The following is a 14,873-nucleotide window of genomic DNA, read 5'->3' on the forward strand; positions in this document are numbered from 1 at the left end:
TAAGTGTGAAGAAGTATCTGTCCATTTCTTATGTCATCTTATGTCTGTGAACAGAAAAAAATGTATTTGGGCAAATTTACACAGAAGTTTTGGAAAATCTGTATTGTCATTAATACATATCTTTTATATATATCTTTTAAATTTACAGATATTCAGCTGCTGTATTTATGAGAGGATAATCGATATATATTAAGCCTAGAACTACGATCATGAATTCTGACCTAGGAGCATTGTGCAAAGTAAATTCCTCCTTCTAATGAGTATGATTTCAACAACTAAAAAAATCATTAACAATTTATGATGGAGTACAATTTAAATCTTTTCTAAATTTAAGTATAATTTTAGTTGTAATTTAAAAAAATCAAATAAGAATATTTTTTGTTCTTTAGAAATTTTGTAATAATAACATACATGGATTGTTTTAAGAGTGATTTGAATTAATTAATTCCTGTTAAATGATAGATTTTCCTGGAATAATTTAACTTGTAGTGGTGGTTTGATTTATTTATTTTTCTCTATTTAGAGATGAAAATAGATCTTTGAGATACTACCACAGGCAGTTGCATTTGGATGTTGCTGATGAGAACTTTGGCAGCTGGAGAAGCCGTGGTTGCAGTGGGCTTCCCAGGGCTGTCTCCTCGCTGCCCTGGTATTTCAAAGGAGATTTAAACCACTTTAGATTAGACTGTACAGGAGACACAAGCCAAGATGCTTTGGGCAAAGCTGTGAGGTGACAAGGAAGATGAGAAAACTTTCTGCTAATGAGGATCTGGGTCTAATGTAATTCTTTAATAAAAATTAAAAGACAGAGGGGTGACAATATTTTTTACTTAAAGCTAAAGGAAAGAGTTATTCTGGTTGTAATTCTACTATACAAGTGCTGTTTGCTCAACATGGAACTTAAGTTTTCTCTAGCTTTTCAAATATAATACCCCCCTCCCACACATGTACACAAACACTTAATTTAGGATCAAAATATAATTAAATTAGTAGTGTTCTTTGTATTTGTTTATATCTTTTTGGTGGTAAAATCCTGGTATATTTATTTTCCAAACAGAATATACTTTTAAAAATGAATCCGAAAAGTATCCTGTCCATGGATTTTTATTTGGGGAATAATAATCATTCCTGTTTTCAAAATAAAGAAAGCAGTTTAATTGACTATAACCATATGTGGGAGACAAACAGTATCAGACAATATCATGCAGGATTATCAATCACTTCGTATCCATAGCCTTAGTATCTTCTTTGACCCTCAGTTTTTTTGAGTTTTTCTTTATTTCTTGCAGACGAAAACTGCATTTGCTTTCATCCTCCCTGTATTGATAAACGTTTTCCCTCTTTTCTTTTTTTGGAGGTCCTACAGATTGTCTTGTTACAATGTTTAACAGCAGCGAAGCTTTTTTGCATTCATCTTTGCCTTTGTGTCATTGTGAAGGTCAAACTCTGTCGGGCTGCAGCACGTGTACTCTTAATAAGGCTTTCTTTACTTCTTTCACCCTCAGGCGCAGCACATAATTCCTCATGAATGTCTTCTGTCACAAAGAAATACCAGGTCTCAAAAGTACTTTAAATGAGGAGTTTGGTGGCTTAGTGGATAAAACCCGTGACCCTTTACCTCAGAGAACATGGCTTAAATTCAAACTTTCAGTGTCAGTGAAAAGAGATTTATAGAGTTACTGATATTACCTGTGCAGAATGTTCTAGAGTAAGACACAAAACATCTATAATAAAAAATCTCAAGACTAAATTTTCTTGAATCACCACTCATCTCTAGAACATATAGCTTCGAAATTTAAAATTAGGGTTGCTTTGTAATCCTGAGTTATTTATTATTGATTCTGCTTTTCAGAGTCCTCATCTCTATATCCTTGTTAATTTCTTCAGTCTCACTAGAAAATATGAGATCCGTAATTAAAACCAAGGTCTCTATGTATTTTAAAAAGGAAACCACCTTTTCAAAAAACAGTATTTGTCAAGCGTGCCACTCTTAAAGTGCTCTCTTTCATCCAAGGTAAAGAGAAGAGGTGTATTCCTCATAGGAACTGGGCATCTGCCAGTTCCTATGAGGAATACACGTATTCTCACAGGAATATGTAAAAGTTTTCCTGTGAGAGAAGCATCTATAACTGATTTATTTGGTGGTGCCTGGGTTTTCTCAATTTCATCTAGGCTATGCACATGTTCTGATAGAGATGAAAAATAATTATATTAGAGTACAATGCATAGTGCAACCTCTTCAGTTCTGTGTGAAAGAATCTATATGTTAGCATTTGCAGATCCTGAACATAATACAGCAAAGAGGATATTTGCATATGCAATCTGTAGTGGAGCCTTGAAAATAGGTCAGAACTCTCTTTACATGAGAATGATAACAAAGAAACCAGGAATGATGTTAAAAGGTAGGTTAAAATGGTGATGTCATGTGCTGTATTAAAAAACAAGTATTGGGGGACCTTGAAGATGGCGGAAGAGTAAGACGCGGAGATCACCTTCCTCCCCACAGATACACCAGAAAAACATCTACACGTGGAACAACTCCTACAGAACACCTACTGAAGGCTGGCAGAAGACCTCAGACCTCCCAAAAGGCAAGAAACTCCCCACGTACCTGGGTAGGGCAAAAGAAAACAAAAGAAAAAACAGAGACAAAAGAATAGGGACGGCACCTGTACCAGTGGGAGGGAGCTGTGAAGGAGGAAAAGTTTCCACACACTACGAAGCCCCTTCGCGGGCGGAGACTGCAGGAGGCGGAGGGGGGAGCTTCGAAGCCGCGGAGGAGTGCACAGCAACGGGTGCGGAGGGCAAAACGGGGAGATTTCTGCACAGAGGATCGGTGCCGACCAGCACTCACCAGCCCGAGAGGCTTGTCTGCTCACCCGCCAGGGCGGGCGGGGCTGCGAGCTGAGGCTCTGAGGCTCGGGTTTCGGTTTTGGACAGAGCGCAGGGAGAGGACTGGGGTTGGCGGCTTGAACATAGCCTGAAGGGGTTAGTGCACCACAGCTAGCCGGGAGGGAGTCCGGGGAAAAGTCTGCACCTGCCAAAGAGGCAAGAGACTTTTTCTTCCCTCTTTGTTTCCTGGGGCGTGAGGAGAAGTGTTTAAGAACGCTGCTTAAAGGAACTCCAGAGACGGGCGCGAGCCGCGGCTAAAAGCACGGACCCCAGAGACGAGTGGGAGACGTTAAGGCTGCTGCTGCCGCCACCAAGGGGCCTGTGTGCGAGCACAGGTCACTCTCCACACCCCTCTTCCGCGGAGCCTGTGCAGCCCGCCGCTGCCAGGTTCCCGGGATCCAGGGACAACTTCCCGGGAGAACGCACGGCGGGCCTCAGACTGGTGCAAAGTCACGCTGGCCTTTGCCGCCGCAGGCCCGCCCCGCACTCCGTGCCCCTCCCTCCCCGCCGGCCTGAGTGCGCCAGAGCCCCCGAATCAGCGGCTCTTTTAACCCCATCCTGTCTGAGCAAAAAACAGACGCCCTCCAGCGACCTACACGCAGAGGCAGGGCCAAATCCAAAGCTGAGCCCCGGTGAGCTGTGAGAACAAAGAAGAGAAAGGGAAATCTCTCCCAGCAGCCTCAGAAGCAGTGCATTAAAGCTCCACAATCAACTTGATATACCCTGCATCTGTGGAATACCTGAATAGACAACCAATCATCCCAAATTAAGGAAGTGGACTTTAGGAGCAAGATCTATGATTTTTTTCCCTTTTCCTCTTTTTGTGAATGTGTATGTGTATGCTTCTGTGTGAGATCTTGTCTGTATAGTCTTGCTTCCACCATTTGTCCTAGGGTTCTATCCGTCCATGGTTTTTTTTTTTAATTTTTTTTCTTAATAATTAATTTTAATAACGTTATTATACTTTACCTTCGTTCTTTCTTTCTTTCTTTCTTTCTTTCCTTCCTTCCTTCCCTCCTTTAGACAACGAATCATCCCAAATTGAGGAGGTGGTCTCTGACAGCAAGATTTATGATTTTTCCCCTTTTACCTCTTTTAGTGAGGGTGTATGTGTATGCTTCTGTGTAAGATTTTGTCTGTATAGCTTTGCTTCCAACATTTGTCCTAAGGTTCTATCCGTCCCTTTTTTTTTTTAAATAAGAATTTTTTAATTCAATAACTTTATTATACTTCATTTTATTTTTACTGTATCTTCTTTCTTTCTGTCTTTTTTCCTTCTTTCCCTCCTTCCTTCCTTCCTCCCTCCCTCCCTCCTTTCTTTCTTTCTTGCCTTCTTTCCTTCTTTGCTTCTTTCTTTCTTTCTTCCTTCCTTCCTACCCTCCTTTCCTTCTTTCTTTCCTCATACTTCTACTAATTCCCTCTACTTTTTCTCCCTTTTATCCTGAGCCGTGTGGATGAAAAGCTCTTGGTGCTCCAGCCAGGAGTCAGGGCTCTGCCTCTGAGGTAGGAGAGCCAACTTCAGGACACTGGTCAACAAGAGACCTCCCAGCTCCACATAATATCAAACGGCAAAAGTCTCCCAGAGACCTCCATCTTAACACCAGCACCCAGCTTCACTCAACGACCAGCAAGCCACAGTGCTGGACAACCTATGCCAAATAACTAGCAAAACAGGAACACAACCCCACGCATTAGCAGAGAGGCTACCTAAAATCATAATAAGGCCACAGACACCCCAAAACACACCACCAGACATGAACCTGCCCACTAGAGAGACAAGATCCAGCCTCATCCACCACAACACAGGCACTAGTCCCCTCCACCAGGAAGCCTACACAACCCACTGAACCAACCTTAGCCACTGGAGACAGACATCAAAAACAGTGGGAACTACGAACCTGCAGCCTGCAAAAAGGAGACCCCAAACACAGTAAGATAAGCAAAATGAGAAGACAGAAAAACATACAGCAGATAAAGGAGCAAGATAAAAATGCACCAGACCTAACAAATGAAGAGGAAATAGCCAATCTACCTGAAAAAGAATTCAGAATAATGATAGTAAGGATGATCTGAAATCTTGGAAATAGAATGGACAAAATGCAAGAAACAGTTAACAAGGTCCTAGAAGAAATAAAGATGAAACAAGCAATGATGAACAACACAATAAATGAAATTAAAAGTACTCTAGATGGGATCAATAGCAGAATAACTGAGGCAGAAGAACGGATAAGTGACCTGGAAGATAAAATAGTGGAAATAACTACTGCAGAGCAGAATAAAGAAAAAAGAATGAAAAGAACTGAGGACAGTCTCAGAGACCTCTGGGACAACATTAAATGCACCAACATTCAAATTATAGGGGTTCCAGAGGAAGAAGAGAAAAAGAAAGGGACTGAGAAAATATTTGAAGAGATTATAGTTGAAAACTTCCCTAATATGGAAAAGGAAATAGCTAATCAAGTCCAGGAAGCACAGAGAGTCCCATACAGGATAAATACAAGGAGAAATACACCAAGACACATATTAATCAAACTGTCAAAAATTAAATACAAAGAAAGCATATTAAAAGCAGCAAGGGAAAAACAACAAATAACACATAAGGGAATCCCCATAAGGTTAACAGCTGATCTCTCAGCAGAAACACTACAAGTAGAAGGGAGTGGCAGGACATACTGAAAGTGATGAAGGAGAAAAACCTGCAGCCAAGACTACTCTACCCAGCAAGGATCTCATTCAGATTTGATGAAGAAATTAAAACCTTTACAGACAAGCAAAAGCTGAGAGAGTTCAGCACCAACAAACCAGCTTTACAACAAATGCTAAAGGATCTTCTCTAGGCAAGAAACACAAGAGAAGGAAAAGACCTATAATAATGAACCCAAAACAATTTAGAAAATGGGAATAGGAACATACATATCGATAATTACCTTAAATGTAAATGGATTAAATGCTCCCACCAAAAGACACAGATTGGCTGAATGGATACAAAAACAAGACCCTTATATATGCTGTCTACAAGAGACCCACTTCAGACCTAGAGACACATACAGACTGAAAGTAAGGGGATAGAAAAAGATATTCCATGCAAATGGAAATCAAAAGAAAGCTGGAGCAGCAATTCTCATATCAGACAAAATAGACTTTAAAATAAGGACTATTAAAAGAGACAAAGAAGGACACTACATAATGATCAAGGGATCGATCCAAGAAGAAGATATAACAATTGTAAATATTTATGCTCCCAACATACATACCTCAATACATAAGGCAAATACTAACAGCCATAAAAGGGGAAATCGACAGTAACACATTCATAGTAGGGGACTTAAACACCTCACTTTCACCCATGGACAGATCATCCAAAATGAAAATAAATAAGGAAACACAAGCTTTAAATGATACATTAAACAAGATGGACTTAATTGATATTTATAGGACACTCCATCCAAAAACAACAGAATACACATTTTCGTCAAGTGCTCATGGAACATTCTCCAGGATAGATCATATCTTGGGTCACAAGTCAAGCCTTGGTAAATTTAAAAAAATTGAAATTGTATCAAGTATCTTTTTCGACCACAACGCCATGAGAGTAGATATCAATTACAGGAAAAGATCTGTAAAAAATGCAAACACATGGAGGCTAAACAATACACTACTTAATAATGAAGTGATCACTGAAGAAATCAAAGAGGAAATAAAAAAATACCTAGAAGCAAATGACAATGAAGACAAAACGACCCAAAACCTATGGGATGCAGCAAAAGCAGTTCTAAGGGGAAAGTTTATAGCAATACAAGCTCACCTTAAGAAGCAGGAAACATCTCGGATAAACAACCTAACCTTACACCTCAAGCAATTAGAGAAAGAAGAACAAAAGAACCCCAAAGCTAGCAGAAGGAAAGAAACCATAAAAATCAGATCAGAAATAAATGAAAAAGAAATGAAGGAAACAATAACAAAGATCAATAAAACTAAAGCTGGTTCTTTGAGAAGATAAACAAAATAGATAAACCACTAGCCAGACTCATCAAGAAAAAATGGGAGAAGACTCAAATCAATAGAATTAGAAAAGAAAAAGGAGAGGTAACAACTGACACTGCAGAAATAAAAGAGATCATGAGAGATTACTACAAGCAACTCTATGCCAATAAAATGGACAATCTGGAAGAAATGGACAAATTCTTAGAAATGCTCAACCTGCCAAGACTGAATCAGGAAGAAATAGAAAATATGAACAGACCAATCACAAGCACTGAAATTGAAACTGTGATTAAAAATCTTCCAACAAACAAAAGCCCAGGACCAGATGGCTTCACAGGCAAATTCTATCAAACATTTAGAGAAGAGCTAACACCTATCCTTCTCATACTCTTCCAAAATATAGCAGAGGGAGGAACACTCCCAAATTCCTTCTACGAGGCCACCATCACCTTGATACCAACACCAGACAAGGATGTCACAAAGAAAGAATACTACAGGCCAATATCACTGATGAACATAGATGCAAAAATCCTCAACAAAATACTAGCAAACAAATCCAACAGCACATAAAAAGGATCATACACCATGATCAAGTGGGGTTTATTCCAGGAATGCAAGGATTCTTCAATATACGCAAATCAATCAATGTGATACACCATATTAACAAATTGAAGGAGAAAAACCATATGATCATCTCAATAGATGCAGAGAAAGCTTTTGACAAAATTCAACACCCATTTATGATAAAAACCCTGCAGAAAGTAGGCATAGAGGGAACTTTCCTCAACATAATAAAGGCCATATATGACAAGCCCACAGCAAGCATCATCCTCAATGGTGAAAAACTGAAAGCATTTCCACTAAGATCAGGAATAAGACAAGGTTGCCCACTCTCACCACTCTTATTCAACATAGTTTTGGAAGTTTTAGCCACAGCAATCAGAGAAGAAAAGGAAATAAAAGGAATCCAAATCGGAAAAGAAGAAGTAAAGCTGTCACTGTTTGCAGATGACATGATCCTATACATAGAGAATCCTAAAGATGCTACCAGAAAACTACTAGAGCTAATCAATGAATTTGGTAAAGTTGCAGGATACAAAATTAATGCACAGAAATCTCTGGCATTCCTATATACTAATGATTAAAAATCTGAAAGTGAAATCAAGAAAACACTCTCATTTACCATTGCAACAAAAAGAATAAAATATCTAGGAATAAACCTACCTAAGGAGACCAAAGACCTGTATGCAGAAAATTATAAGACACTGATGAAAGAATTTAAAGATGATACAAATAGATGGAGAGATATACCATGTTCTTGGATTGGAAGAATCAACATTGTGAAAATGACTCTACTACCCAAAGCAATCTATAGATTCAATGCAATCCCTATCAAACTACCACTGGCATTTTTCACAGAACTAGAACAAAAAATTTCACAATTTGTATGGAAACACAAAAGACCCCGAATAGCCAAAGCAATCTTGAGAACGAAAAAAGGAGCTGGAGGAATCAGGCTTCCTGACTTCAGACTATACTACAAAGCTACAGTAATCAAGACAGTATGGTATTGGCACAAAAACAGAAAGATAGATCAATGGAACAGGATAGAAAGCCCAGAGATAAACCCATGCACATATGGACACCTTATGTTTGATAAAGGTGGCAGGAATGTACAGTGGAGAAAGGACAGCCTCTTCAATAAGTGGTGCTGGGAAAACTGGACAGGTACATGTAAAAGTATGAGATTAGAGCACTCCCTAACACCATACACAAAAATAAGCTCAAAATGGATTAAAGACCTAAATGTAAGGCCAGAAACTATCAAACTCTTAGAGGAAAACATAGGCAGAACACTCTATGACATAAATCACAGCAAGATCCTTTCTGACTCACCTCCTAGAGTAATGGAAATAAAAACAAAAATAAACAAATGGAACCTAATGAAACTTCAAAGCTTTTGCACAGCAAAGGAAACCATAAACAAGACCAAAAGACAACCCTCAGAATGGGAGAAAATATTTGCAAATGAAGCAACTGACAAAGGATTAATCTCCAAAATTTACAAGCAGCTCATGCAGCTCAATAGCAAAAAAACAAGCAACCCAATCCAAAAATGGGAAGAAGACCTAAATAGACATTTCTCCAAAGAAGATATACAGACTGCCAACAAACACATGAAAGAATGCTCAACATCATTAACCATTAGAGAAATGCAAATCAAAACTACAATGAGATATCATCTCACACCAGTCAGAATGGCCATCATCGAAAAATCTAGAAACAATAAATGCTGGAGAGGGTGTGGAGAAAAGGGAACACTCGTGCACTGCTGGTGGGAATGTGAATTGGTTCAGCCACTATGGAGAACAGTATGGAGGTTCCTTAAAAAACTACAAATAGAACTACCATATGACCCAGCAATCCCACTACTGGGCATATACCCTGAGAAAACCAAAATTCAAAAAGAGTCATGTACCAAAATGTTCATTGCAGCTCTATTTACAATAGCCCGGAGATGGAAACAACCTAAGTGTCCATCATCGGATGAATGGATAAAGAAGATGTGGCACATATATACAATGGAATATTGCTCAGCCATAAAAAGAAATGAAATTGAACTATTTGTAATGAGGTGGATAGACCTAGAGTCTGTCATACAGAGTGAACCAAGTCAGAAAGAAAAAGACAAATACCGTATGCTAACACATATATATGGAATTTAAGAAAAAAGAATGTCATGAAGAACCTAGGGGTAAGGCAGGAATAAAGACGCAGACCTACTAGAGAATGGACTTGTGGATATGGGGAGGGGGAAGGGTGAGCTGTGACAGGGCGAGAGAGAGTCATGGACATATACACACTAACAAACGTAGTAAGGTAGATAGCTAGTGGGAAGCAGCCGCATGGCACAGGGATTTTGGCTCTGTGCTTTGTGACAGCCTGGAGGGGTGTGATAGGGAGGGTGGGAGGGAGGGAGACGCAAGAGGGAAGACATATGGGAACATATGTATATGTATAACTGATTCACTTTGTTATAAAGCAGAACATAACACGCCATTGTAAAGCAATTATACCCTAATAAAGATGTTAAAAAAAAACAACAAGTATTGTATTAATCACATTATTTTCTTGTGACTGTATTAATGCTATCATACTAATGTTACATGTTGGCTACAAATGAAGTAAATACATTCTATTACTGAATAATTGGTGTAAAATTTTATGACATATAATTGTGTAAATAATTTTTGAAAATTAAGGTCTCACAGAGCTTGGAGTCACCTTCATGAGATTAAGCAAAATATTTTTGTCTCGTAGCTTCTCACTTAAAGCCTCTTGTTTTAGCATGAAATAAGCAAGACATAGCTATGAAGATGGAAATATATATTTTATCTACCTTTCTTTTTGAGGCAGAAATGTTATATTTATCCAGAAAATATTTAGCTGAAAACTGGGGACTTGGTAAAGAGGGAAATAATAAAAACAGAATTTTTTTTAATAGGCAATGTTGTAAGAAACAGTTTTCATACGTTAATAAATTAATAATATTGAAAAACATTTTTCAAGTTGGAAGAACGCATTCATTGAAAAAGTCAGTCAGGTAAGTTGAAGGTTATTTGATGCAAATCATCCCAAATTAGAAATCTCTTATAATCAATTCTACATCTGTCTATTAAAAGCAACAACCATCATCCTTTGAAACTTTCACTTTTTTTTTCAGTTGTGGGCATAATGTTTTCACGTGTGTTTCATGCATGGTGTGCCAGACACAGCTGACTTACACTTTCTAAAAAATTTGCATTCTATGATGTTACACTGCTACATGAAACAACCTTGGTGGAAGATTTAACACCATGAAAATTAGCAAAAACTTCAAACCAGCCCCTTTACATTCTTTGGAGAGCTGGATGTTAAACATTTACCAGAACACCATTTCTTTGACTTCAACATTTCTGTCAAATATTTTTTTATATCTGTGTGTCATTTTCAGGGAACTGTAGACTTTGTAGAATGAATGCATTTTTCACATGCTGAAATACTCTGAATAAGGTGGGGAGTACAGATGGCTCACATGATTCTGGAGTCTTAGAAGTCCCAAGATCTGTATTCAAAAAGCTAGAGACCCAGAAAAGCCTGTGGTGTAGTTTCCATCTAAGTCCAAAGGTCTGAGAACCAGGAGAGCTGATGGTGTAATTTCTAGTTTGAGGGTAGAAGACCAATGTCCTAGGTCAAGCACTTAGGCAGGAGGGGTTCCCTCTTACCCATCCATTTGTTCTATTTAGGCCCTCAGTTGGTTGAATGAGACTCATCCATGCTAAGGAGAGCAACTTGCTTTACTCAGTCTACCTATTCAATTATAAATCTTGTCTAGAAACATCCTCATGGACACACCCAGAATAATATTTAACAAAATGTCTGAGCATCCAACAGTTCAGTCAAGGTGACACAGAAAATTAAGTATCAAGAGAATTTATAAACAGTAATGTTTCCCTCAAATTTCATTTTGGTAATTATGAACTAATTTTCACTATGAGATGATGAATGTCTTTCCACAGGTTCAAATTCCTTTTTCTCAGAGATCTATGTTCTTTCCCTATAATTTATCTTAAATCCAGAGTCAATTAAAATACTATGTATTTTTCATTATTGACAAATATTAATGCAGATAGTCTTTCTCCTTATAAGAATAAAATTTCATTAATATCTTAGCCTCTTTAAAGATTCAATGAAAAAAAAAACCCAACAAACCCAAATCATTTATTGCTAATAGAGAAACAATGAGATTAAAAATGTTTCATAAAATTGGTAATGTATTGTTCTATAGCTAACCTCTTTTCTGACATCCATTTTTATCTACATAACTGTTTTAAAATGATTTAATATGTTATAATTTTCTAAGTCTTGATTATATGTAAGTCATTTTATCTGTCTGGATATCAGCTGCTTCAGCACAGCTAACTACTGTTTCCATTATTTTCCTATAGATCTTCTTAGTACATTTTCCACAGGGAGAAAAAATTGATTGTTTTCTCATTTAAAGCCATAACTTTGGAGTGAATTTCATGCTATATTTTCCCATCCATATCTTGTATCAAGTAGAGCACTGACAACTAGAATGTTCATAATTGACATTTGAAGAGAAAAACAAAGGAATGAGATTTTAAATCTGAAAAAATGATTTATTTTAAGTTAATTCAGTAGTTACCATATTCTTTTCAAAATAACACTGCTGCTTAATCAGTTAATAAGTAGTATACTGCTGAGACAAGAGGGAAGGGAGCAGGGCACAACTGTTGAAATACTGACACAACCGTTGATAAAAACAGGATATGAAAAAAACTGGTTGGAACCAACTAGGCCCAAGATGATAGAAGATTGGACTTCCCATAGACCTTGAGCCTCATTATATGCTCATTATAATATATTAGCATGCTAAGTGACACACCCACAGGTGCCATGACAGTTCAGAGGCTGACCATAGTAAGTCAAAAAGTGGGTGGTGGCCCAATTCCCAGAAATCTCCACCCCTTTCTTAAAATAGTTGGAATAATCCTCCCACTTGTTAGCCTATGAAATTACCCAGCCCATAAAAACCAACAACCCTTATGCTCCAGGGCAGCTCTCATCTCCTGATACAGTGCTGATTCTGCCTATGAAATGTGTATCTCTCTAAATAAACTTGCTTTCCCTTTAATTTGGCTTGCTCTTGAATTCTTTCCTGCTCAAAGCCAAGGATCTTCACTTGGCAGCCGGTCTTGGGAACTCGCCCAAGACCTGAGACATGACCATTCCCTCACTGCCCCTTTCTCCTGCAATATTACTGCTGAGATCACATGTTTGAGGTCTGTAACTTGTATACTATATACAAAAACAATCAGCTACTCCATGGAATTTTTTTGTTTTTATTTTGCTTTACTTGTGTTTGTTATAACATTGTATTAAAGTTTATGTATACTTGAAAAATGATCAGTTTTCTGCTAAGAAAAATACTTCTTATTTATATTTTGGAATTAACTATATATTTTAACTGACACTGAGCAACACCTTGTAGGGCTTTCCTGGGTAAAAAAGCCTTTCAGTGTCCCCTGTTTCTTCTTTGCAGGAAAAAGGCTTTATCCTCCTAGACCTTCCATGAGTACCAAAGGGAAGATTCAAACAGTTGCTAATCAGAGAAATGAAGGAACGTTTGAGAAACAAAAGAGGAGCGGTCAAGAAGCAATAGTGCAGCTGTGGGCCAGGGTCCTGCCTCCTTCTCCGGGAATATACACAGCAATATATCTTTGAGTTCTATAGAAACTAAGGCTTTCCTCAGTGGAAGTTGAACACAGGAATCCTGGAACACCACCCTGGTACTTTACCATCAATCAGAAGAAAGTCACACACCCTGTAGTCCTTAACCCAAATTTTGCCTATAAATTCTTCTCCTCAGGAAGTTTGAGTCTTTTGAGCATAAGCCACTTGTTCTCCATTCTTGGCCCTGCAATAAACTTTACTCTGCTCCAAACTCCAATATTTTGGTTTGTTTGGCCTCACAGTGCATCGGGTACAGGAACTTGCATTCAATAACATAGCTTCAAAGTATTCTGAAGGATTCCTTGATTCTCTGAGAAACTGGCTTCACAGTATTTTCCCTATGTTAATAGAAGTCCAGATTTTCCTACACAAAGCCATTTTCCCAAATCTTGTTTCTTCCCTCAACATTGCTTTGCAGATTCCCCATGGTTCTTTGGATGGGTGTCAAGACATACTGCCCAAGTCCTCTTTTCAGGATCAAGGCACTCCTCCCAGCTGCTGAAAGTGTGCTTGCTGCTAATGACTGTCAAGAACTATGATGGATCTGAGATTTTACTCTACTTGCAGGCTACCAAGTTAGCCTGTCAAAGTGTCATGGATACTAGTAGAAGACACAAGACTCCTGATTCAGATACAAAGGATATTTTATTATTCTGTACAATTGTAGTAGTTAACATATCAACACCATTTCCCAAAACATGGTATAAAGAGAGAAAGATGATATGTATAAATGTGTTGAGTTGCATCACATAAGAGGGACTCTTAACAAAGTGAAGTTGAATCTTTTCTAATATGTAGTAGCATGCCTGCCCTTGGCTCTAGATAGAGGCATTGTCTTTCTTCTACTGAGCAGTAAGCATTCCTTTGCTCCAGAAGGACATGCTATCTCGATCTTCCAAGGGTGTTCACTGTGGAAACTCCCTTGCAAAGATAGGAACAAAGAAGAATCAGTGCATCACTCATCAACATATGCAGAAACACCAATGACCAATAGAATGTTGAATTGCACATAGAGGAAAATAGTTGCTTCACCCACCCTTACACTCCTCACCAGGGGCAGCCTGCATCCAAAGTGTGATGATGTGGGAATTCAAAGACATAGCTCTGGCTCTCTTACTCCAATTGGAACAATTCTGCAGTGATCCCAAAAGGGTTTTCTGAAACCTCAGTTCCTGCTATAGCAAGGTAAATTTTATCTCTGCCTAATCCCTATTCCAACAATCCCTTACACTTTTTCCCCCAGAGAGCACTCCCCCCATTCACTTCCTGCATGCAAATCTCCATTTTAAAGTATGTTTTCTACCTAAGATAGTTTCTCACTTTGCAGCTCATGAACTATCCCTACCCTACTCATGCGGAGGTATGGCTCTCAGAATCACAGCGGGAAGGGTTGTAAGCATTCAGCTTTCCCAGAACTGATGTTTGAACTTGAATTATTTCAGAAATTATTTTTATTTTGTTTTAACAGCACTTCTAGGTTTGGAAGTTACAGAAATATTCCAGATACCTTGTGCCCACATGTGCATAGCCTTCCTTACCTATTAACATTGCCCACCAGAGTGATATTTGTTATATAATTAATGAACCTATATTGACACACTATTATCATCCGAAGTCCATAGATTAGATTAGGCTTTACATTTAGTGTTGTACATTCAGTGGGTTTAGACAAACTTATAATGGCATGTATCCTTTATTAC

This window comes from Orcinus orca, chromosome 5 (genome assembly GCF_937001465.1).
Source record: "Orcinus orca chromosome 5, mOrcOrc1.1, whole genome shotgun sequence".
Lineage (NCBI taxonomy): Eukaryota > Metazoa > Chordata > Mammalia > Artiodactyla > Delphinidae > Orcinus > Orcinus orca.